Source organism: Erythrolamprus reginae, chromosome 5 (genome assembly GCF_031021105.1).
Source record: "Erythrolamprus reginae isolate rEryReg1 chromosome 5, rEryReg1.hap1, whole genome shotgun sequence".
NCBI lineage: Eukaryota > Metazoa > Chordata > Lepidosauria > Squamata > Dipsadidae > Erythrolamprus > Erythrolamprus reginae.
In genome coordinates, this window is record NC_091954.1 from 117,854,328 (window position 1) to 117,881,361 (window position 27,034).

General features: G+C 43.6%; 1 protein-coding gene across 3 annotated transcripts in view; it reads left to right on the forward strand.

The window, feature by feature from the left end:
• IL1RAP (interleukin 1 receptor accessory protein) overlaps positions 1-27,034 on the forward strand; it is an 86,092-nt gene that overhangs the window by 6,570 nt on the left and 52,488 nt on the right. The window contains exon 1 of one of the 3 annotated variants that reach the window (XM_070753850.1): positions 14,860-14,931. The exons of the other annotated variants lie outside the window; for them this stretch is intronic. The gene's annotated coding sequence lies outside the window, so the exon portion shown is untranslated. Of the gene's footprint in view, positions 1-14,859; positions 14,932-27,034 lie in introns of those variants that run through there. 3 annotated transcript variants of the gene reach the window in all.

Sequence of the window (27,034 nt, forward strand, 5' to 3'; positions counted from 1 at the left end):
TTTATCATGTCTTTACTGTATGTATGTTTGGATGCCTTTTTTAAAAAACAATTCTATGTCGTTTTGTGTTTATTAATGTAAATAATTAATAAAGATATTTTTTTAAAAAGATGAGAAAAACTAGTAGAAATAGAAGTGCAGACTTAGTAAAAAGTATGACAGTGTTGAGGGAATTATATTTTTAGCAGAGTGATGGCGTTTGGGAAAAAACTGTTCTTGTGTCTTGTTTTCTTGGTGTGCAGTGCACCAAGAACACACAACGTTCAAATTGGGTGGACTTCAATTCCCAGAATTCCGCAGCTGCCTAATTCTGGGAATGGAAGTCCGCCTATCTGAAAGCAGCCAGCCGGCTGGGGAATTCTGGGAGTTGAAGTCCACCCCATTTTGAAAGTTGTCAAGAAACCCAGAAACCCAGCTCTGGTGACAGCTGATCCTCTATTATACTGGTTTTCTCTTCTCTTTTTTTTATCTACGAAGGAAGTTTTCCATAATATTAATAGAGACAGCTGCAAACTTACCCTCATTATTTCTTGTCCTACTTTCGGTAGCCATGGAAAAACGGTTTTCGGCTGCCTTCCCTGGGGCTTCCCTTTATATGTCTAAATCTGGGCATATAATTTCTCAGCTCAGATTCCCTCTCCAGGCCCTCGGCACCCCCGACAGCATCTGGCTGGCTGTCCAGTCAACCTGCTCACCCCAATAAAGTAATTTTTGGGAAATGTGTTCCCAAAATTGTAGAATGTGGAACATAGATTAATAGGGTATTAAGGAACCCTTGGAGGTCTTCTAGCCCAACCTTCTGCTCAATAGCATTAGCATTTAGTGTTTAGACTTCCTAGCGCTTGTGTAGCCCTCTCTAAGGGGTTGACAGAACCAGCCTCTTGCCCCCAACAATCTGGGCCTTCATTTGACCCCACTTGGAAGGATGGAAGGCTGAGTCAACCTTCAGCCAGTGATCAGATTGGAACTGCTGAACTACAGCTAGCAGTCAGCTGAAGGAGCCTGCAGGGCTGCCCTCCAACCACAGCACCACCCTTCCTTCCTTCCTTCCTTCCTTCCTTCCTTCCTTCCTTCCTTCCTTCCTTCCTTCCTTCCGAATTTCCTTCCTTCCTTCCTAATTTCCTTCCTTCCTTCCTTCCTTCCTTCCTTCCTTTCTTCCTTCCTTATATATCGCTTCACATTGCTTTTCCAGCCCTCTCTAAGCGGTTGGCAGAATCAGCTTGTTGGCCCCAACAATCTGGGTCCTCATTTGACCCACCTGGGAAGGACGGAAGGCTGAGTCAACCCCCTCTTCTTGATCCCCTCTTCTTTGTGGCAACCCCTGAGATACTGGAAGTCTGCTATCATGTCTCCCCTGGTCCTTCTTTCCATTAAACTAGCCAGGCCCAGTTCCTGCAATCGTCCTTCGTACGTTTTAGCCTCCAGTCCCCCTAATTCTCTTTGTCCCTCTTCTCTGCCCTCTTTCTAGAGTCTCAACATCCTTTTTGCATCGTGGCAACCAAACCTGAATGCCATATTCCAATTGTGGCCTCACCAAGGCCTTATAAAGTGGCATTAACCCTTCACGTGATCTTGATTCTCTCCCTCCGTTAATGCAGCCTAGAACTGTGTTGGCTTTTTTGGAAGCTGCTGCACACGGCTGGCTCATATTTAAGCGATTGTCCAACAGAACTCTTTTTTTAAAAAAAATTATTATAGTAGTCAATAATCTTTCTTGATCTTCTCTGCCCTCTTTCCAGAGCCCCAACATCTTTTTTGTATCATGGGGGTCAGAACTGGATGCCATAATAAACCAGGGGTGCAGTGCTGCTACCACCGCTAATGGTGCGCTGAGCGAGCAGCTTTAAATGTCTCATGTGCACGGATGTCCCAGCATGTTTTTGCTTCTGAGCATGTGCAGGAAGTAAAATCTCACAAGGGGACGAGTGCGCGCATGAGAGATTTTGGGAATTTTTTTTTGCTTCTACGCATGCACAGCAGCAAAAAATCGCCAAAATCTCAAAGGTGCGCATGTCTTTCACGAGAGTTTGCTTCCTGTGCATGCACAAAAGCAAAAACACACTGGGATGTGGGTGGGCGCATGCAAGACACCCAAAGCTGTGTGCGCAGCTCACCTTTTGCTACCGGTGTGGGGTTGTTTACCGTTCCAGTAAGAACCCATTGCTGGTATAACCTCACCAATAGGACCGGGCAGGGAATAATAATGTGATGATTCTTGGTGGAATTTCTTCTTCTAATGCAGCTCAGAAGTGTGTTCATTGTTGTGTTTTGTCAGTGGGGATCCCAAACTCTTTTCTTAGATGTAGACTTTGCAAGCCACTAGACACCCTCCTCCCAAACAAATCAATAGCATGCCTTGTATTTTCCTTCCAAACCTATGTTAAGAACCTAAGAAGAGCCCTGCTGAATCAGGCCAAAGCCCCTCGAGTTGGGCATTCTGTGTCCCCCAGTGGCCCCCCAATTGTCCATGGGGATCTTGAGCAGAAAGAGAAGGCAAGACCCTCCCTTTGACCTGACCCCCAGGAAATGGTACTCAAGGGAACCCTGCCTGTCTCAACCAACATAGAGGCAGCCCTTGGACATCCGTTTCAATAACCACCTATGATACACTTGGCATCCATGAATCTGTCTAATCCTGCCTTGAGGGTCTCCAGGCTGACAGCTGTCATGACCTCTTCTGGAAGGGAATCCCATCATCCAATGACCCTCTGGGTGGAGAAATCTTTCCCTAGATTTGTCCTCACTTTCTCACCTGTGAGCTTTAGGGAGGGGCCCCTCATCCTGGTATTGTGGGAGAGAGAAAATAATTTTTTCTCCATCCACCTTTTCCATCCCATGCAGGATTTTATTCCCTTCGATCAAGTCCCCCCTTCAACACCGTCTTTCAAGGCTGAAGAGACCAAGGCATTGCAACCTGGTTTCGTAAGGGAGGGGCTCCATTTCCTTGATCATTCTTGTTGCCCTTTTTTACACCTTTCCCAGTTCCATTCTATCCTCCTTGTCATGCAGTGACCAGAACTGTACACAGGACTCCAAGTGTGGTCTCACCATCGATTTGTACAGAGGCAGAACAACACTTACTGACTTCTGACCATTCATTAAGCAAATGTTTTGAGTTACAGATAGTGCTAGAAAAAGTGAATTACAAATGGGTTTCTGGTCTTAGAACCATTGCTCCATCAAATTTGGACACTCAGCAATTGTCAGGCTTGTTTAATTTAGGGTATTTCAACCCCCACCCCATGCTGAAAAATAGATTAATTCAGAAAGCCAAGCAGGATGTAGGAACATCTTGTTCTGTCCCCAAAAATGGCAGTTAGGAAATATATAAATAGCTAGTAATTAGTAATTGGTAGTGGTAAGAGTTTTTGTAAATATTATTATTTAAAGATAAATTACCAATGGGGAAAAGTTATTGATAAGATAGTTGGATAACAGTGCATTGAATTTGATATGATGATGCTACAGAAATGTAAGTGAACAGATATTTGAATGATTTGTTAATGTCTTTCATATGTTTGTATTGTTTTAGAAATCTGATAAAAATTATTTTAAAAAAATATTAACAGCAGCAAGACTGATTTTTGCGCAAAATTGGAAAAAAGAAAAGATGCCAACAGAACAAATGGTGATTAGAAAAATATTAGAATGTGCAAAAATGAATAAAATTACACTATAATTGCAGAACAAAGAGGAAAATGAATATTATACCGTATGGGGGAAATTTGACAAATGGATAGAGGAGAAAATAGAAACAGAATATCTGTCAAAGTAAAAGGAGAAAATGTAGAAACAGAAATGTAAAAACAATCTTATTTTAAATGTGCAAATGTGTATTGTTTAGTTTTTGTTTTTCTATGTTTTATGTGTTAAAAAATTCAATAGAAATAGCAACATAGAAACATAGAAGATTGACGGCAGAAAAAGTCCTCCTGGTCCATCTAGTCTGCCATTATACAAGTTCCTGTATTTTATCTTAGGATGGAACTATGTTTATTCCAGGCATGTTTAAATACAGTTCCTGTGGATTTACCAACCTCGTCTGCTGGAAGTTTGTTCCAAGCATCTACTACTCTTTCAGTAAAATAATATTTTCTCACGTTGCTTCTGATCTTTCCCCCAACTAACCTCAGATTGGGGCCCCTTGTTCTTGGGTTTACTTTCCTATTAAAAACACTTCTCTCCTGGACCTTAGTGAACCCTTTAATGTATTTAAATGTTTCGATCCTGTCCCCCCTTTCCCTTCTGTCCTCCAGACCAGTGTTTCCCAACCTTGGCAACTTGAAGATATCTGGACTTCAACTCCCAGAATTCCCCTTGAAGTCCAAATATCTTCAAGTTGCCACGGTTGGGAAACACTGCTCCAGACTCTACAGCTTGAGTTCATGAAGTCTTTCCTGATCAGTTTTATGCTTAAGGCCTTCCACTATTTTTGTAGCCCGTCTTTGGACCCGTTCCATTTGATCCATCTCTTTTTGTAGGTGAGGTCTCCAGAACTGGACACAGTGTTATTCCAAATGGGGACTCCCCAGCGCTCTATACAGTCGGATCCCAATCTCCCTCTTCCTGCTTGTGATACCTCTGGCTATGCAGCCAAGCATCCTACTTGCTTTCCCTACCGCCCAACCACACTGCTCACCCATTTTGAGACTGTCAGAAATCACTACCCCTAAATCCTTCTCTTCTGAAGTTTTTGCTAGCACAGAACTCTCAATATAATACTCAGATTGAGGATTCCTTTTCCCCAAGTGCATTATTTTACATTTGGAAACATTAAACTGCAGTTCCCATTGCTTTGGCCACTTAAAGCTAACTCATAGAGCTCAGGGGGGGCCGTCCCAGGTTCCGAGGCTGGTCGTATCTCGGGGACCGTGAGTCCTTCCGTTTTCCTCTCTCTCTGGCAGGACATCTTGTGCTCTCGGCTCAGCCTGCCAACCTGCCCAGATGAGCCTGCAGCCTAGTGTGGTTGTTGCCATGGGTATTTGCCATGTTTCGCCTCCTCGGCAGATTGGCTAAGCAGCCCATCAATCATGTCAAGGCCGATCGTTAATAAAAATGTGGAATAATTCTGCCCTCGAGATGGATGGTCCCCCGCTGGCTTCTGCACTGTGGTCTGAGACAGGGCCGCGAATGTTGGCTCTCAGCGGTCAGCTGGCCAGTCGGCCACCCTGAAATTCAAGTTGTGAAACCGTGTGGAAGGCTGTCGTGTGATTTCGCATGATGTTGCCTGACTTCACATGTCCTCGCCAGAGGTGGGTTGTTGCCAGTACAGTAAAGGATGGCGCACCCTTGCGATTGTTGCACTGCATGCACAACTTCGGTTACCTTGCATGCGCTCGTCCAGGTCCCAGCATGTTTTTGCTTCTGTACATATGCAGGAAGGGAAATCTCGTGCGGGGATTGCACACACCTGTGAGATTTTGGTGGGGGTTTTTTTTGCTTCTGCGCATGTAGAAAATTGCTGAAAGCTTCAGTTGTCTTGCGTGTGTTAATGTGCGCATCTTCCCCGATATGTGCACATGCGCACCCACATACCTGTGCAAGATTCAGCTTCTGTGCATGCGGCAAAAGCAAAATTTCACATGACGAAGTTCTCGTGCAAGAGGTTTTGCCGATTTTTTGCTATTTCTTCCTTCCGTACATACACATGGGTTTTTTTTTTGCTTCAGCGCATACACATGTTTTTTGTTTCTGCATATGCACAATTTTTGCTTCCATGCATGCATGGCAGTTTTGCTTCCGCGCATGCATGTTGTTTTTTGCTTCTGTGCATGTCCAGGAAGTGAAATCTTATGAGGGGGTGCGCAGGCATGTGAGATTTCTGTGATTTTATTTGCTTCTGCGCATGCAGAAAATTGCCAAAAGCTTCGATTAAGTTGCGTGCATTCATGCGCACGTCCCAGTGTGTTTTTTGTTCTGCTCATGTGCAGGAAGCGAAATCTCACAAGGGGATGCGCAGGCATTCACTGGCTGGGGAATTCTAAGAATTGAAGTCCAAGTATCTTCAAGTGGCCAAGGTTGGGAAACACGGCATTAACCACATACATTACTTGAGACAGAGAGGGAAAAAACCACCAAGGGTCATCCTGGGTCAGCTCAGCAAGTTGTGGCAATGTTGCATTTTTGCAAATAATGTGTGGGGCTAAGCCTGTGGCGTCAGGAGAGGGATCTTCAGAAATTGCTGCAAAGGTAAAAGAAGATGAAATCAATTCCACCGAAGTCTGCAACATAGAAAATGCATTATGCACATTCCCTCTTCTGGCTCTGGGAAACAAAAACTCAAAGGAATCAGAACTTTGTTTTTTAAAGCCCCATTTTAATGATTTTTTAAAAAACATTGTCGCTTTTGTTATTTTGTTATTTGGGGCAAAGATCAGAAGCAACATGAGAAAATATTACTTTACTGAAAGAGTAGTAGATGCTTGGAACAAACTTCCAGCAGACATGGTTGGTCAATCCACAGCGACTGAATTGAAACATACCTGGGATAAACATAGATCTAACCTAAGATAAAATACAGGAAATAGTAGAAGGGCAGACTAGATGGACCAGGAGGTCTTTTTCTGCTGTCAATCTTCTAGGTTTCTATGTTTCTATTTATTTATTTTTATTTATTTATTTTGTCAGGTATGTATTGGTGGTATACAAAAATGTAACAATGTTTATGTACATGACACTAGTAAAAGGGAAACATTAGGATAGGGGACAGAAGGCACGCTGGTGCACTTATGCACGCCCCTTACTAACCTCTTAGGAATCGGGAGAGGTCAACAGTGGAGAGTCTATGGGTAAAGTTTTGGGGGTTAGGAGATGATACTACAGAGTCTGGTAGTGAGATCCATGCATCAACTACTCGGTGACTAAACTCGTATTTCTTGCTGTCGAGTTTGGAGCGGTTTACGTTGTACACTCGTGTGTTGTTGTGGTTGATGCTGAAGTCGTTGTTGATAGTAAGGACATAGTAGCCGATGCATACAATGTATAAGCTATGCTTAGGTCGTGTTTAAGGCGACGTAGTTCTAAGCTTTCTCAACCTAGGATTGTGAGTCTAGTTGTGTAGGGGATTCTGTTGCGAGTGGAGGAGTGGAGGGCTCTTCCCGTAAAGTATCTCTGGACATTTTCTAGAGTGTTGATGTCCGAAATGCGGTGTGGGTTTCAGACAGATGAGCTGTATTCGAGGATTGGTCAGGGAGAAAGAGGAGAAATGATGGGGAAGTGGAGGCCTTGATGCTGTGTCAAATCAATACGGGTGTTGTAAAGTAACTTTTACAAAGTGAGCACATTGTGGTTGAATTTTACCGATAGCCCGTGAGATAAAGCAATCTTATCGGTGGCAGGAATCAGTGTTGCAAGAAAGACAGATAGGTCCCCGTTGTGAAAACTAACTGATGCATTTCGGTTTTAAAATAATCTCCATCAAATAGAAGGACTTTTTAGCTACAGAAGCCAGATTGTGAAGAGGGATTTTTTTTAAATTTGATATTCAGATCCCCTTCCAAAAATACGCCCTTCTGTGTGCTAAAATGAGCCGAGCCGAGAACTCTCCGATAAACATTTTTGGAAAAGTCTGCTTTTATTTTTGGCGGTGTTAAGGGCGTTTGAACATGCTTGAACTCAGTCTTTGTGAAGGATTAGGATTCAGTGCACTTAAGTAAATCCATCCAACGGATTCTATCTGCTGGTCTCCAGAACTGGACACAGTATTCTTCCAAATGGGGTCTCACCAGCGCTCTATACAGCGGGATCACAATCTCCCTCTTCCTGCTTGTTATACCTCTAGCTATGCAGCCAAGCATCCTACATGATTGAGTTGCTAAATTAGTCGACTGGGCATTATGTAAAAACAAAGTGGAAAAAGTTACTGAAAAGGAGACGGTGAAGATCTTGTGGGACTTTTGGAGACAGACAGATAACTATTTGGAACACAACACACCAGATATTATGGTTGCCGAGGGCCGAAGAGTAGAGTTTATTGAAATCCCTGTGCCCGGAGATGCCAGAGTCAAAGATAAAGAACTGGGAAAAATTACAAAATATTGCCGTCAAAACTACACAGCTATGGATGAAACATGTAAGAGCGATACCCATTGTCTTGGTACCATGTCCAACAATTTCACAAAACGGATCAAGAAATGGCAGCTTCTTGCAATAACACTAGCGGAACTGCAAAAAAATGCACTACTACTTGGAAAATCATAATTTTATTTATTTGTTTGTTTCTTTGCTTGTTTATTTGTTTATTTATTTGACTTCTATGGCACCCAATCTTGAAGGACTCAGGGCAGCTCACAACAATAATACAAATACAATATAAATAGATACAAAGCGATAAAAAGAAGTCGAACATTTAAGAAGATACTTGGTTGATACATAGGACGCTGGTAGCAACCCATTTCAACCATTAGCACCGGTCAGGGGTATTTGTGACAGTTTTTGAAATGTTCAGTTGACTGAGTTTCAAGTCTAATGAATAAAAGATAAGGATAATGATGATGATGATGATGATTGTCCATCATTTTCGAAGTAGACCTTGACATCTTGGGAGGAATATGCACAATAATAATATCAACAACAATAACCACTTGAACATCACAGGCATTGAAAAATTTGCCATCTGTCAATTGCAAAAAGCAGTTATGTTTGGACCAGCTGACATAGAATAGAATAGAATATAGAATAGAATAGATATTGGAATGTAGAAAAGAGTAGAATAATGGAATGAGAATAGAATAGAATAGAATAGAATGCTTTATTGTAGAAGAGTGATTGGACCCACAAGGGATTTGTCTTTGGTGCAGATGCTCTCAGTGGACATAAAAGAAAAGAGACATTTGTCAAGAATCATGTAGTCCAACACTTAATGATTGTCATAGAGAAAACAATCAATGTTAATATAAATCTTAAGGATGCAAGCAACAAGTTACAGTCAAGTCATAAGTGGGAGGAGATGAGGGATAGGAATGATGAGAAAAACCTACTAGTAATAGTAATGCAGACTTAGTAAATAGTTTGACAGTGTTGAGGGAATTATTTGCTTAGCAGAGTGATGGCATTTGGGGAAAAAACTCCTCTTGTGTCTAGTTGTCTTGGTGTGCAGTGCTCTGTAGTGATGTTTTGAGGGTTGGAGTTCAAGCAATATATGTCCAAGATGCGAGAGGGGGTCAGTCAATATTTTCCCCACCCTCTTTTGGACTCATGTAATCTACTGGTCCTCAATGGAAGGCAGGTGGGCAGCCATTGTTTTTTCTGCCGTTCTGATTCTCCTCTGAAGTCCGTGTCGGTCTTGTTGGGTTGCAGCACCGAACTCAATGATTTTGCGATCCTATCTTTAACACCATCCATCCTCCACATCTGCCCTTTCCCGGGTCCTTGCAAGGACTCGAGGGGTGGATGAAAAAAGGCCATACCTAGTCTGAACATCTGGCTTATGGTGTGACAAGCCACACTGATAGTGGAACTGTTCTTTGCTCTGCACCAAGAGAGCCCGGAATCGTCCTTTTGAAAGATCGGAGACCCTTGGCTTTTGCGAGCAGAAATGCTGAGTTTTGGATGGTGTAGGACTAAGAGAGATTTGGGGATGGAGGTGGGTTGCCCTCCCCTTAGATTTCTCCCGACATGTCCCACAGTCTGTCAGTGTGTTTCTGCGAGCGCATTCATCTCATCTCTTGCAGTCAGTGGGACAAATCCAATCTTCCCTTGTAGATTGTCAACCGTTTCCGTCACACATATTTGAAGCATCTGGACGGCGTGTAGCTTACTGCAGAAGGAAAGCTCCCTCCCTCTCTCTCTCTCTTTGCAGTAACCATGCAGAAATAGGGTTTCTGCAAAGGCAAATACTAAGACGCCTTAAACATGCTGCAACATCCTGGCTGTCAACGACTATTTCAGCTTCAACCGCAACAACACAAGAGCACACAACAGGTTCAAACTTAATATCAACCGCTCCAAACTTGACTGTAAAAAATATGACTTTAGCAATCGAGTCGTGAAAGGGTGGAACTCATTACCGGACTCCGTGGTGTCAACCTCCAACCCCAACATTTTTCCCTTAGACTGTCCAAGATTGACCTCACCCGGTTCCTAACAGGTCAGTAAGGGGCGAGCATAAGTGCACCGGTGTGCCTCCCGTCCACTGTCCAATTGTCCCTCCTATATCTTATATATCTTCTCTTCCATTCATCTATCTATTCCTCTATTCTTCATTGATGTATTCTATTCTCATATCTTTTCTTCTATCCTTTCCCTGATATTTACTACTACATGTTTTTATTCTCTTTAACTTTCAATTTGTATTGGACAAAATAAATAAATAGATAAATTAATTAATTAATTAATGATCTGGATGTAGAAGTAAATAGTGAGGTGGCAAAGTTTGCTGACGACACTAAATTGTTCCGGGTAGTGAAAAGTGAAACTGATTGTCGAGAGCTCCAGACTTCCAAAGTTGGAGGGGAGGAGGCTTGGGAGCTCTTTCATACACACACACACAAAAGGCTGAGGCTGAAGGTGGTGTTCTGTGACAAAAGGACTGGGCCAAACAGCTAGGGGTCTTTGGGCGAAGGAGAAAAGGCAGCGGCCAATTGTCAGAGATCAAAGGCTGCGTAAGAAAGAGCTTGACCCAACTGGTGGAGACAAAATGTCCCATCCCCTTAAACATCTCTGGGATCAACATCAATCCACCCTGAGACACAATACAGGAAATAGTAGAAGGGCAGACGAGATGGACCAGGAGGTCTTTTTCTGCTGTCAATCTTCTAGGTTTCTATGAATAAGGAAGGAAGGAAGGAAAGAAGGAAGGAAGGAAAGAAAAAAAGAGGAGGGAGGGAAAGAAAGAAGGAAGGAAGAATCCACAGTCCCTGAATTGAAACATGCCTGGGATCAACATCGATCCATCCTGAGACACAATACAGGAAATAGTAGAAGGGCAGACGAGATGGACCAGGAGGTCTTTTTCTGCTGTCAATCTTCTAGGTTTCTATGAATAAGGAACGAAGGAAGGAAGGAAAGAAGGAAGGAAAGAAAAAAAGAGGAGGGAGGGAAAGAAAGAAGGAAGGAAGAATCCACAGTCCCTGAATTGAAACATGCCTGGGATCAACATAGATCCATCCTGAGACACAATACAGGGAATAGTAGAAGGGCAGACGAGATGGACCAGGAGGTCTTTTTCTGCTGTCAATCTTCTAGGTTTCTATGAATAAGGAAGGAAGGAAGGAAGGAAAGAAGGAAGGAAGGAAAGAAAAAAAGAGAAGGAAGGAAGAGAGGGAGGGAAAGAAAGAAGGAAGGAAGAATCCACAGTCCCTGAATTGAAACATGCCTGGGATCAACATAGATCCATCCTGAGACACAATACAGGGAATAGTAGAAGGGCAGACGAGATGGACCAGGAGGTCTTTTTCTGCCGTCAATCTTCTAGGTTTCTCTCTTGGCTTCTCCTTCGCCAATCCCAGGAAATGGCCGGCTGAACCTTCTGCCAACTTGCTGGTGGGAAGAGAATTGCTGGCTTGAGTGGCCGCCAGAGACAGTGGGGGAGGCACGGGGGCACCATCTGTCACTCAAGCAATGCCATGCCTGCCCTCTGGCTGCCGACTGTATCGCTCTGGGGGGGGGGGGGGGAGCCGAGCCAACGTTCTTGGCAAGGGGACCTAAAAACCAGGTCCAGGGACAAATGAGCTCATGCGTCCACCTGCCTTTTGGCTTCCTCTCCTGAGGCCTGGAGGTGGCTTGGGGTCAAGGCTTGGTTACACCGAGCGGCAAAGGAAGGTCGGCTGTGGTGTCCTTGGTGCTCCTGGTTAGGAGTCTCCAAACGTGGCAACTTTAAGACTTATGGACTTCAACACCCAGAATTCCCCAGCCAGCTGGAGGTGGACGTCCATATGTCTTAAAGTTGGTAAGTTTGGTGAACCCCTGCTCTAGGTTGGTGACCAGCTTTTGTGGTTGTAGAGGCCTCAACATTTGGAGATGAGCCGTTGGGGTCCCCCGTGCAGAAGAGTCTGGCTTGAACCAGGTGAGCTGAATGGGCAGAAGAAACCAGGTTTAAATAATAAATAATAAGTACAGTACTTTATTGTCATCATATGTACAGTATATAGCAATAGTCTTTAGACTTATATCCCGCTTCCCAGTGCTTTTCCAGCCCTCTCTAAGCGATTTACAGAGTCAGCCTCTTGCCCCCAACAATCTGGGTCCTCATTTGACCCACCTGGGAAGGATGGAAGGCTGAGTCAACCTGAACTGCTGAACTACAGTGGCAGCTGAAGTAGCCTGCAGGGCTGCACTCTAACCACTGCGCCCCCCTGGATCATGGCACCCCCTCACATGCACTGGGTGCAGCCCTGAACTTGATGTGAAGACTAATCATAATAGTAATGCAGACTTAGTGAATAGTTTGACAGTATTGAGAGAGAATTATTTCTTTAGCAGAGTGAGGGTGTTCAGGAAAAACCAGTGGTGGCAAGAAAGGTTGTGAAATCAAGCAAAACTCACTGAACAACGGTCTCACCCCACCATGGAAATTTGCCCCCCCCCTTGTGGTCAAACACTGAGGACTATCTGTGTAGATGACCTCCTGGGTCCCCGTGACTCCTCACCTGCTGGGCAGACCCACTTACCTGGGTGCTCAGTGAAGATGGAGTCGTATTCATCACAGGTGGTTATCCCATCGAAGGCGTTGGTGACACACTCCCACCAGAGGCCACGGCACGTGGCACTCACCTAGAAGAGAGGACGCTGGGTCCTCATTTTACCCACCTTAGAAGGACAGAAGGCTGAGTCAACCTTGAGCCTACTGAGATTCGATCTGCCAAACTGCTGGTAGCCAGTGATCAGCAGGAGTAGCTTGCAGGACTGCACTCTAACCACTGCACCACCAAGGGTATTCTTTCTTTCTTTCTTTCTTTCTTTCTTTCTTTCTTTCTTTCTCTTTCCTTCCTTCCTTCTCTATCTATCTTGCCCACAAGATCATATACTGCAACGTCCTGCCTGTCGGCGACTACTTCAGCTTAAACCGCAACAACACAAGAGCACACAACAGATTTAAACTTAATATTAACTGCTCCAAACTTGACTGTAAATAATATGACTTCAGTAACCGAGTTGTCGAAGCGTGGAACTCATTACCGGACTCCTTAGTGTCATCCCCAAACCCCCAACACTTTACCCTTAGATTATCTATGATTGATCTATCCAGATTCCTAAGAGGTCAGTAAGGGGCGAGTACAAGTGCACTAGAGTGCCTTCTGTCCCCTGTCCTATTGCTCTCCTATATCTCCTATACCTTTCTTCTATTCCTATATCTCTTCTTCTATTCTCTCATTGATATGTTTTATTCCTATACCTTCTTTTCTATTATTTCTTAGATATATTTTACTATGAGTATCTCCTCTATAACCTTCATCATGTATTTTACTATGTGTATACAGTATATACCCACTAAAACCCTCAATTAACAAATGAGAGAAAAGCTTATATATTTAAAATAATATAAATCATATACTACCTTAGAATTGTGTTACGTTATTATCTAGTGCTACAGCCATTTCCTTTTTCATCATCTTCTATGTTTCTATCTGGGTTTCTACTATGTAATTTCTAATTCTTTTTCATCTCTTCCAAAATAATTATTTATTTTAATATTTTTCATTTCCACCCATTCATAAAACTTTCCCCAAATTTATAATATTCCAAATCTTCTTTGTCTGTAAGTTTCAAAGTAAGTCTATTCATTTCAGCACAGTCCATCATATCTTTTTATTGTTATTAACGTTGCACGCCACCCAGAGTCCGGCAGGAGTTGGGCTGTTTGTAAATCAAATAATTTAATAAATACATTTATTTAATTTAAATTAAATTCTTGGATGGCCATTTGTCCTGCCTGTCCAGCTTTAGAAATGGTGACATTTGTCCTGCAGGGATGTCACCGTAGGAGAGAGAAATGAAGTTGGCCCAGATTCATCTCTGTCTCTCTCTGCCCTGTGGGCATCTGGGCTGCAATTCCTCCTAGGAGGGGCCCTGTCGAGCTGCCAGGACTGCCAGGCTGGGGGGGCAGTTTTAAAAAGTTTTTGGAAGCTGTCAGCTTCTGCACCGGAGGCCGGAAGGACAGAAACCCTTCATCATGGGGGACGTTTGCTCAGCTGGGGCGGATGAAGGCGAGAAGGACACAGTGGAACATTTGTAGAGGCATCTTGGTTGGTCCACTTGAAGAGTTCACGCCACTCTGTAATTCCGACATTTGTTCACCACAATACCAAAAAAAAGATGTTGAGACTCTGGAGAGAATGCAGAGAAGAGCCACAAAGATTAGGGGACTGGTGGATAAACCACAATATATGTGGGTATGTGGGTATAACGATATTTTTTCTTCCTTCCTTTTCTTTCTTTCTTTCTTTCTTTCTTTCTTTATTTTTTCTTTCTTTTTTTCTTTCTATCTTTCCTTCCTTCCTTCCTTCCTTCTTTATACTCCCCCATTCCTCTATTCTTCCTTCCTTCCTTCCTTCCTCCCTTCCTTCTTTATATTCCCCCGTTTCTCTATTCTTCCTTCCTTCCTTCCTTCTTTCCTCCCTTCCTCCCTCCCATGTTTATAATGTGTATAAACATTGTTATATCTTTGAATACCACAAATATCTACTTGACAAAACAACCCAACAAATACATAAAATAAATAAAGATCCAGTCTTGGGGGCCTCTGCTTCTCCGGTCTCCTTGAGAAGATCCACCGACTGACCTCCGAAGGAAGGCTTGGACGCCGGCCAGCACTGCCTCCCACCCAGGGCTCCGAGCGTTGATTGCTCCAGTGTCCGTCTGGGAGAAATGAAGCGGGGAGATTCATGGCGGGCAACTTAATGAAGCATCTGTGTAATGGAATCAGCCGGAGGAAGCGTGGTGGGACCTTATTGAAAACAGCTGGAATGTTCCACCTGGAGTTCTCCACGGCAGGTGGGATCTTCCAAGGTTTTGGGATTTTATTCATTTATTTATTTATTCAATTTTTTTATGCTGCCCTTCTCTTTGGACTCAGGAAGGAGTCTCCTTCTCCTCTTTTCCTGCCCCCTTTCCTCCTCCTTCTCCTCCACCACTACCTTCTCCTTCTCTTCCTTCTCCACCTTCTCCTTTCTCTCTTCTCTTTAACCAACACCCTCCCACTCCTACTCCTCTTGCCCCACCCATTTCTCCTCCTCCTCTTCTTCCTCCACCACCACTTTCTTCCCACCTCCCTCTTCTCCCCGCTTCTCTTTTCCTCGAGTACCAAACAATGAACTGCTGGAGTTCCCAGACACACAAACCCAGGAGATGCCACCACCAACTATGTGTGAAAACAGCATGTCTGGTGCGAAAGCCTGCACGTCTTCCTGGAGTGAGCGCTCAGTTCCCGAAAGTTTCATTTTAGTTTCCTGAATAAGAAGCTGAGATTTCAGCCCCTGCTCTTCCCTCTGAAGGGGCCGGAATTGTCTTTGTCCACATCACGAAGGCCGACCACTGGGAGGGCTCCCAAAGGGCCTTTCCAGGATTGAGCAGGGCTAAGGGGTTTTTTTTTAGTATTTATTTGTTTTCTCAAGTATCTATGGGTGGTATACAAAGATATAACTGTGTTTATATACATGACTCTAGGGAGAGAGAAACCTTAGGACAGGGGACGGAGGCCCTCTTCTTTCTTTCTTTCTTTCTTTCTTTCTTTCTTTCTTTCTTTCTTCTTCTTTTTCCCTTCCTTCCTTTCTTTTTTCTTCCTTCCTTCCTTCCTTCCTTTCTCTTTCTTTTTTCTTTCCTTCTTCCTTCCTTCCTTTTGCCAAGTACAAATTGGTAGTCTACAAAGACATAACAATGTTTATATACATGATGCTAGTAAAATAGAAACATTAGGACAGAGGACGGAAGGCAGGCTGGTGCACTTATGCACCTTGGAGGAATCGGGAGAGGTCAACAGTGGAGGGTCTAAGGGTCAAGTTTTGGGGGTTTGGTGATGATACTACAGAGTCTGGCAGTGAGTTCCAGGCATTAACTACTTGGTTACTAAAATCGTATTTCCTGCAGTTGAGTTTGGAGCAGTTTACTTTGAGTTTGTATCTGTTGTGTGCTCGTGTGTTGTTGTGGTTGAAGCTGAAGTAGCCGTTGACAGGAAGGATGTTGTAGCAGAAGATTTTATGGGCTGTGCTTCGGTCGTGTTTAAGGCGATGTAGTTCTAAGCTTTCTAAGCCCAGGATTGTAAGTCTAGATGCCTAACATCCCGAATTCCTCTTGGGGTTGTTTTTTTTCATAATCTACTGAGCGAGACGGCTGCTTCTTTTCTGTTCCCTGCGAGGATTCTGACACCTGCCCTCCGCAGTTTTGCACCTCGATTCCTGGCTGTTAATTTGATGTTGAACCTACCCAAAAAAGTCCTTTTCAAAAGCTGGGATGGCACAGTGGTTAGAGTGCAGCACTGCAGGCTCCTTAGAGCTACCTGCTACCTGTAGTTCAGCAGTTCAGTTCTCCCCACCGGCTCCAGGTCGACTCAGCTTTCCGTCCTTCTGAGGTGGGAGGGGGGTCAAATGAGGACCCAGATTGTTGGGGGCAAGAGGCTGATTCTGTCAACCACTTAGAGAGGGCTGGAAAAGCAATGTGAAGTGGTATATAAGTCTAAGTGCTATCTATCCATCCATCCATCCATCCATCTATCTAATCATCTACCTACCTACCTACCTATCTATCTATCTTGTTATCCATCAATCATCCATCCATATCTATCATCTCTGTCTGTTTGTCTTTCTGTCTGTCTATATATCTATGTATCTTCTGTCATCTATCTGTCTATCCTATCACACCCTAAGAGCTGGGGTGGCGCAGTGGTTAGAGTGCAGCACAGTAGGCTCCTTAAGCTTCCTGCCAGTTGTAGTTCTGCAATTCAAATCCCACCACCGGCTCCAGGTTGACTCAGCCTTCTGTCCTTCTGAGGTGGGTCAAAGGAGGACCCAGATTGTTGGGGGCAAGAGGCTGATTCTGTCAACCGCTTAGAGAGGGCTGGAAAAATACTGTGAAGTCTTAAGGGCTATTGCCCTTCCTTCTCTTCCTCCCTCCCTCCCTCCTTCCCAGGTGGGTCAAATGTGGACCCAGATTGTTGGGGGCAAGAGGCTGGTTCTGTCAACCGCTTAGAGGGGGCTGGAAAAGGACTAGGAAGCACTAGGATAACTCTAGACTCTAGATGCTGTTGCTATTGATGTTGAACCTAGCCGAAGAGGTCCTCTTTCAATAGTCTTGGCTTCCAACTTCAGCTCTTCCTGAACTTTCTCTTTTTCGTGATAAAGGCTCCACTGTTTGGCCCCACGGTCTTCCTCCTTGACCCCCTGTCCCTCCGTTTCATGCAAATTTCCCTTTTATCTTCGTGGGTTTTTTTAAAAGGCCGCTACAGGGGCTCGTTTTGAAGTCGCTCATCTTTCATCCTCCCCGAGATTATCTGCAATTTTGCTTTAATGTCTCCTTCCTGGGGGGTCCCCAAGGCTCTTTCCCCGTTACCTTCTGCTGCTCCGGAGCCCGACGTCGCATTGCGCTGAGTTAATTAAAATCTGCTTTTCTTGAAGTTCGAGACGTAGATGAAGCCGCCTCCCGACGATTGCGGGAGGGATAAGGTGCCCGGAGATGGATCCAATCTTATTTCTTATTTTTGTTTATTTTGTACTCATTCTTAATCCTACCTTTATTACCTTTATAAGCAACTTGAGGGGAGCAAACATATCCAAAACTCCTTCCTCTTCCCATTTTGCCTTAAAAAACCAACCCTGTGAGGTGGGTTGGATTGAGAGAGAAAGGCTAACTCAGAGTCATCCAGATGGCTTTCGTGCCTAAGGCGGGACTAGAATTCCCAGGCTCCTGGTGATTGGCCCAAAGTCACCCAGCTGGCTTTCATTCCTAAGGCGGGGCTAGAACTCACCGTCTCCTGGTGATTGGCCCAAAGTCACCCAATTGCCTTTTGTTTTTAAGGCGGGGCTAGAACTCCCAGACACCTGGTGATTGGCCCAAAGTCACCCTGCCGGTTTTATATGTAAGATAGGATTAGAACCAGTAGTGGGTTCCTACCAGTATGGACGTCACACCAGCAGTAAAACTGGAGCTGCATGCGCATCTTTGGGTCTCTGGCATATGCACAAATAATAATAATAATAATAATAATAATAATAATAATAATAATAATAAGAAGAAGAAGAAGAAGAAGAAGAAGAAGAAGAAGAAGAAGAATTTATTAGATTTGTATGCCACCGCTCTCCAAAGACTCGGGGCGGCTCACAACAATAATAATAACAGTGTGACAATGGAAACAAATCTAATATTAAAAAACATCTAAAACCCCCATCATTTAAAAACCATGCAACACACGCATAACATACATAAAACTATATAAGCCTGGGGAAGGTGTCTCAATTCCCCCATGCCTGGCGATACAGGTGGGTCTTAAGCAATTTGCGAAAGACAAGGAGGGTGGGGGCAGTTCTAATCTCTGGGGGGAGTTGATTCCAGAGGGCCGGGGCCGCCACAGAGAAGGCTCTTCCCCTGGAGCCCGTCAGTGCATGCACAGAAGAAAAATAAATTGCTGAAATCTCTCTCGCGTGTCCCCTGACAAGATTTTGCTTCCTGTGTATGCGCAGAAGCTAAATGTCACTGGAATGCGTTTGTGCGCGCACGCCAGAGACCCAAAACTGCCCGCTCAGAGCACCAGTAGCAACGATAGCAGCAGCCCCCGCCTGATTCGAACTCCCCCTCTCCTGGTGATTGGCCCACAGACGCCAGCTCCTCCGGTTGTGGTGTCGCCTGTCCGCGTTTCCCAACACCCAGCGCTGCCTGCATGGCCACATTCCGGGGCCAGGGCCAGTTCTCCTCTTGCTCCGAACTTTGCACGCTCATCACTGGCCAAGAATGCCGGAGGCCTCACAGGTGTCGCCACAACGCCAGATTATTTATTTCATTTATTTTATTAGATTTATAAGATGCCCAACTCCTGGCAGACCCTGGGTGGGGTACAAAATAAAACCATTTACTACAATTAAATTCCCAATCCGGAGAGGGGCGGCATACAAATCCATTAAATAATAATAATAGTAATAATAATTATTATTATTATTTATTAGATTTGTATGCTGCCCCTCTCCGTAGACTCGGGGCGGCTCACAACAATAACAAAGACAATGTAAGAACAAATCTAATAATTTAAAAAACACTAAAAACCCCATTATTAAAAGCAAACATACACACAAACATTCCATGTATAAATTGTATAGGCCTGGGGGAGATGACTCAGTTCCCCCATGCCTGACGGCAGAGAAGGGTCTTAAGAACTTTACGAAAGGCAAAGAGGGTGGGGGCAGTTCTGATCTCCAGGGGGGAGCTGGTTCCATAAGATCAGGGCCACCACAGAGAAGGCTCTTCTCCTGGGTCCCGCCAAACGACATTGTTTAGTCGACAGGACCCGGAGAAGGGCAACTCTGTGGGACCTAACTGGTCGCTGGGATTCGTGCGGCAGAAGGCGGTCCCGGAGATATTCTCGTCCGATGCCATGAAGGGCTTTATAGGTCATAACCAACACTTTGAATTGTGACCGGAAACTGACCGGCAACCAATGCAGACTGTGGAGTGTTGGTGTAACATGGGCATGCCTTGGGAAGCCCATGACTGCTCTCGCAGCTCCATTCTGCACGATCTGAAGTTTCCGAACACTTTTCAAAGGTCGCCCCATGTAGAGAGCGTTACAGTAGTCGAGCCTCGAGGTGATGAGGGCATGAGTGACTGTGAGCAATGAGTCCCGGTCCAGATAGGGCCACAACTGGTGCACCAGGCGAACCTGGGCAAACGCCCCCCTCGCCACAGCTAAAAGATGGTTCTCTAATGTGAGCTGTGGATCGAGGAGGACGCCCAAGTTGCGGACCCTCTCCGAGGGGGGCAATAATTTCCCCCCCCCAGGGTGATGGACAGACAGATAGAATTGTCCTTGGGAGACAAAACCCACAGCCACTCCGTCTTATCAGGGTTGAGTTTGAGAATGTTGACACTCATCCAGACCCCAACAGCCTCCAGGCACCGGCACATCACTTCCACTGCTTCGTTGATTGGACATAATGATGATGATGATGATGATGATAATTTATAATAATAATAATAATAATAATAATAATAATTATTATTATTATTATTATTATTATTATTATTATTATTATTATTATTATTATTATTCATCCCAACTTGGACTTGGGAGAGACCGAACGTTCACACATTCAGAGGCCTCGTGGGTCCGAAGAAGTTTCCCGAAAGGGCAAAAAACAACAACCCCCTTTTCTCTGTGATTTATAGTTCCTGCAGTTCCTTATCTGCTGGTCAGCATTTGGGATTTCCAGCTGAACCGTTTGGACTGCAAAATTAGGAGCCGGAATGATTAATCACAGCCTGGAGTCCGTAAGAAAGGAAAAAAATGGACGTTCTCTTATTTTCTTATTTTTGCAAGGTGACCTTGAGAGGTTTCTGCCTTTTATTGTATATTTCTTTTTTAACTTTTTTGGTACATGCAGCGCAAAGGCTGCTGGGAGAGATTTTCCCAAACACTTTACCCTTAGATTATCTACGGTTGACCTCTCCAGATTCCTAAGAGGTCAGTAAGGGCCGAGTACAAGTGCCCTAGAGTGTCTTCCGTCCCCTGTCCTATTGCTCTCCTATATCTCCTATACCTTTCTTCTATTCCTATATCTCTTCTTCTATTCTTTCATTGATATGTTCTATTACTATACATTCTTTTCTATTATTTCTTAGGTATATTTTACTATAAGTGTCTCCTCCTGTAACCTTCATCTTGTATTTTACTATGTGTATATAGATATATACCCATTAAAACCCTCATTGTATATTGGACAGAATAAATAAATAAATAATAAATAAATAAATAAATGGAAGCCTCCCTTTTGTGTGCAAAGGGCCAGGGGAGGATTCCCATTACCGCCACCACTAGTGTGCTGTGAGCGCAGCTCCGTTTCTCTTGCATGCGCATGGGTGACCTGGTGTATTTTTCCTTCTGCGCATGATAAAATCTCTCTTGCAAAAAACCGCTGAAATCTCTCTCTCATGCATGTCCCCTTGCGAGATTTTGCTTCTGCGCATGTGCACAAGGCACAAAAATACACTGGGACACACATGTGCACATGGAAGAGAACTGACACTGCGCATGCAATGCACCATTTGCTACTGGTGTGTGCGTGTGTGAGATTTTGGCAATTTTTTTTCCTTCTGCACATGGGCAAAAGCAAAAAAATTGCCAAAATCTCTCTTGCATTCATGCGGCCCCTCGTGAAATTTTGCTTCTGCACATGCATGCGGATCATAAATACATTGGGAGCATAGATGGAAGAAAAGGGAAACTGCGTACACGACGCACTCTTTGCTACTGGTGCGGGCACATGCGGGATTTTGGTGGGGGGTTTGCTTCTGTACATGCGTAGAAGTAAAAAATCGGCAAAATCTCTCAAGAGCGCACTCAAGAGAACTGAAATTGCGTGCACAGCGCAGCCTCTATCGTTCCGGTAGCCACCCAATATCACAGAGGGGGGGGGCAAAGCAAACACCCCTTTTTGGCAAAAGTCAGCAGAGATTCTCGAGATCATATGCTGCAATGTCCTGCCTGTCAAAGACTACTTCAGCTTCAACCGCAACAGCACAAGAGCACACAACAGATACAAGCTTAATATTAACTGCTCCAAACTTGACTGTAAAAGATATGACTTTAATAATCAAGCTGTCGAAGCGTGGAACTTACTATCGGACTCTGTAGTATCATCCCCTAACCCCCACCACTTTACCCTTAGACTGTCCACGGTTGACCTCACCAAGTTCCTAAGGGGTCAGTAAGGGGCGTACATAAGCGCACTAGTGTGCCTTCCGTCCCTTGTCCTATTGTCTCTCCTATATCTTCTCTTCTATCCCTCTATCTTTTCCTGCTATTCTCCCATAGTTATATTTCACTCCTTTATTTTCTCCTCTATTCCCCCTTTAATACCTTCTACCTGATTATATCCTCTGTAACCCTCATTGTGTATTATTGTGTATTGGACAAGACAAATAAATAAATAAAAATAAAAAATAAATATGTGGATGAGAATCAAAATGCCTTCAAAAGAAAAAACCAAGGAAGCCCAGTTGCCTCCTGAAAAAAGCACCAAGGACTTCACAATTTTCTCCCCAAATTTCACTTCCTCCAAGGTCCCTGCTTGCAAAGATTTGGCGCAGACTCAGGTTCAGTGACAGAATTGGAGGAAGAGGATGGACCTGACCTGGGGCTGGCGTTTGTGCGCTCCAGAGAGAATTAGTGGCAGGGAGGAGGATTTCAGAGCAGACGAGTATTAAGGTTAAAATGAAGATTGAGAGGAGAGAACGGAGGCTTTAGGCCCAGGACATCTTTCAACAAAACAAAAGAGTTGGAAGGGACCTTGGAGGTCATCTAGTCCAACCCCCCCCCCCCCCCATCCAGGCAGGAGACCCTAATAGAATAACAGAGTTGGAGCTCTTCTAGACCAACCCCCCCCCCCCTTGCTTTATAGTTCAGTGTGTCATGGGAAGCCTGAGCATTGAATGAGTTGCAGGTACCGTGGCCGTTTCGCCATGGGTCAGTGCATCATGTGAACCCGAAAGAGGAGACGTCAGAGACTCTAATTGCTGCTGGTGGGGGAGAGGCCGGGCCTCCCTTCCCTTCCAGGAAGTGGCGTAATCCTGGACTGAGAAGGCTTTGAGGATGGCACAAGACCAAAGACGGCTGACTCAGCTCCCAAATGCAAAACAGCCTCAAGAGGCAGATATGGAGCTTGCTGGACTTCCAGCCGGCCTAGCAAATACTCCGCGGAACCAGCAAAGGGAGGGTCAAATAGATTAGCCAAAATATATACCCAAATGTAAACCATAAATGTTGGAAATGTAAAGTAGTCTACGGTATGAATTATCATTTATGGTGGACGTGCCCAGAGACAAAAAAAAAGGGAAAATAGATAGAATTAAAAATTGGAGAAAAGAAAGAATAAAATACGAAGTAGAATTAAAACCAGAAACGTATTTATCCGGGATCATTAGAGGATAACCTACAAAAGCAAACTACACTGCTGAAAAAAATAAAGGGAGCCCTCCAAGAACCCATCCTAGATCTGAATGAATGAAATATTCTCATGGAATCCTTTGTTCTGAACAAAGTTGGATGTGCTGACACAGCCTGTGCAATTGATTGTCAATCAGTGTTGCTTCCTAGTTTGATTTCATAGAAGTTTGATTTCCTTACTCCAGAGTGTTGTTTAACTGTTCCCTTTATTGTTTTGAGCAGTGTATTATTTAATTATACATATTTTAACAGCAGCCAAATTCTCTTTCACGCAAACCTAGAAAGTAGAAAACATACGTAAGGTTGAGCACCTAGGCAAGAAAAACCAAATGCACAGGTGTAAAATAGGTGAGACCTTGCTCAACAGTAGTAACTGCGAAAGGGATCTTGCAGTCCAAGTGGACAGCCATTTAAATAGGAGCCAGCCGTGTGCAGCAGCTGCCAAAAAAGCCAACACAGTTCTAGGCTGCATCAACAGAGGGAGAGAATCAAGATCATGTGAAAGGTTAATACCACTTTATAAAGCCACACTTGGAATACAGCATCAGGTTTGGTCGCCACAATGCAAAAAGGATGTTGAGACTCTAGAAAGAGTGCAGAGAAGAGCAACAAAGAGGATTTAAGGGACTGGAGGCTGAAACATAGGAAGAACAGTTGCAGGAACTGGGCCTGGCTAGTTTAATGACAAGAAGGACCAGGGGAGACAGGAGAGCAGCCTTCAGGGGTTGCCACAAAGAAGATTTGGGAGTCAGCATAATTCTGCAATTGATTCCTTGATTGGAGCATTGAGTCTCCCTGCCTTGCCAAGCTCTGAAAAAGCTTGGGGAGAGTTGGGGTAATTGTGGAGGTCACTTAAGGGGTCAGCCAGCAGGGCACAATTATCCTCCTCTTATCCAAGAAAAAACTTTCCAGCTTCCAGTGTAAGGGACACACAGCCCCAAAGGAGCTGAACGTTTGGTTCCTAACAATTTTGCCAAACTTGATGAGGCTAAATGCCCTCGGTAGAACATTTATAGTCATTTTCTTTAAATGCTGTTGATTTGTAATTTTTACAGTTTATGTTCCATGTTATTGATATTGATAAGGATCCTCCTTGCCTTTCGCAAACTTCTTAAAACTCACCTGTGCCGTCAGTCAAGGGGGAATTGAGACATTTTCCCCAGGCTTATATAGTTTTATGTGTGGTATGCTTGCGTTGAATGGTTTTTAAATTAATGGGTTTTTAGATACTTTTAAAATATTAGATTTGTTTATTGTATACTGTTTTATTATTGTTGTGAGCCGCCCCGAGTCTGTGGAGAGGGGCGGCATACAAATCTAATAAATAGATAGATAGATAGGTAGGTAGGTAGGTAGGTAGGTAGGTAGGTAGATAGATAGATCATAGATAGATAGATAGATAGATAGATAGATAGATAGATAGATAGATCATAGATAGGTAGGTAGGTAGGTAGGTAGGTAGGTAGATAGATGGATGGATGGATGGATGGATGGATGGATGGATGGATGGATGGATGGATGGAACGGGTCCAAAGACAGGCGACAAAAGTGGTGGAGGGTCTTAAGCATAAAACGTATCAGGAAAGACTTCATGGACTCCATCTGTCTAGTCTGGAGGACAGAAGGGAAAGGGGGGACACGATCAAAACATTTAAATACGTTAAAGGGTTCAATAAGGTTCAGGAGGGAAGTGTTCTTCATAGGAAAGTGAACCCAAGAACAAGGGGGCACAATCTGAGGTGTGTTGGGGGAAAGATTAGAAGTAACGTGAGAAAATATTATTTGACGGAAAGAGTAGTAGATGCTTGGAACAAACTTCCAGCAGACATGGTTGGTAAATCCACAGTCACTGAATCGAAACATGCCTGGGATAAACATTGATCCATCCTAAGATAAAATACAAGAAATAGTATAAGGGCAGACGAGATGGACCAGGAGGTCTTTTTCTGCTGTCAATCTTCTAGGTTTCTATGTCTCTGCCCAGGCCTCCAGATTTACCTTTTTTCAGAGTATAAGACACACCTAAAGGAGGCTGATAATTTGGGAGCATTTATACTTTGAATGTAGCCCCCCCCCCCCCAAGCCCTAACTAACTGCTAACAGTCTTCCCAGCTCTTACCTTGGAGGCTGTTTCATGTCTCTGCAAAGAATGTTTTCCAAGCCCTGAGTCTTTGCAGGGTTTTTCCCATTGCTCTACTTGCTCCCAATAAGTTTCTTTCCAAGTGCTATTGATGTCTCCAGCTCTTATAAGCTTGCAACAACGTTCAGTGTTACTCTCTCTGAATAAGGTTTTTTAAAGCCCTAACCAGGGAATGAAATAATCTGCTGGAGCTGACCAGACTAAGGACACTAGCCAGGTGAAGACCTAGTAAGCAGATTCTTCTCCCTATTGTCCTCCCTTATACTCTGAAAAATACAAAATGTTGTGTCTTATATTTTTTGGCCCGGGATATCATAGGTTCTTTAACAGTTTCCTCTATTTTATCATTTTTAAATAGATATTTATGTAGCTCCGAAATCATTTCAATCTGGGCCCCGTAAAATTTTATCTAATTGTTGTATATTGGTTTCTATATCAAATCCTTCCACATTATCCTTTTTTGTACTGTGATTTTATTTGTAAACAGGGCCAGCAAACAATTTTTATATTTTGTGTTTCCAATTGCTCTCTGTTTTTCAACTCCCCTGCTGGGCCTAATATATCGCTCTATTTGAAAGTTTTGGTTGTGTCTATTAAGTTTGGATAAATCATCGCTTCCATAACGGAAAGCCAAAATTTTATCTGAAGGAGGTTACAGAATAACAGGGTTAGAAGCAGTGATGGGCTCCTACGGGTACGGTCAGGTACGCAGAACTGATAGGGAAAAAATTGGATTTTTTTTTCTTTTCTTTTTCTCTCCTGGGCTCTGGGTCTGTTTTTCCTATCGCAGTAAATGAGGTTGAATGTGTATAATTTTAGAAGAGCTGTGTGTGTGTACATACACATACACTGTTTATATAGTAGATAATGTATATTTTTATGTACATTTGTGTAATATTTATGTACACATATTTAATTTTCAAATTCAGCAAAAAAAAATGTGACATATATATATATATATATATATATATATATATATATATATATATATATATATATATACACACTGTATATATATTTGTTTTCGTAAATTTTCACGGGTATATGTATGTAGATTGTTCTGAGTTCGGGTTTTGCCGAATATTACACAGGGCAAAACCCGAACTCAGAACAATCTACATATATATATATATATATATATATATATATATATATATATATATATATATAATGTCAAATGTGGGGTTTTTTGGGTTTTTTTTAGCTATATACACACACACACACACACATACATACATACATACAAACACACATACATATAGTGTATATATATGTATACACAAACATAGAATTAAATAGTATATTTTGGAGGTTCAGTAATAGTAAACAGATGGGGAAATTGTCTCTCTTTGAAGAGAGGGGAGGCCAGGGACCCTAACCCAAACCCTATAACATGAGTGACATCAGGTTGGCCACCCTTAAGCCAGTCACATGACCTTTAAGCCACCCCTCGGTCACATGATCATCAAGCCACTCCCACCTGGTCACATGGCTGGCAAAGCCACACCCACAAAATAACCCACGCCCACAGCGTGGTAGTAAAAATATTTGCACAATCCAACCTCTTTAGAGAAGACATACAGTGACAGATCACCTGTAGTCTCTAGTGGCAAGGTGTTCCACTGATTCACTGTTTTCTCACTGTCTGGAAATTTCCCCTTAGTTCTAGGTGGGATCTCTCTTTCAAACGTTTCCATCTGTTATTTCTTGTCCTCCTTCAAGTGCTTTGGAAAAAGAGGTTGACTCCCCCCCCCCCCAATATTGGAATAAAGAATAACAGAGTAGGAAGGGACCCTGGAGGTCTTCTAGTCCAG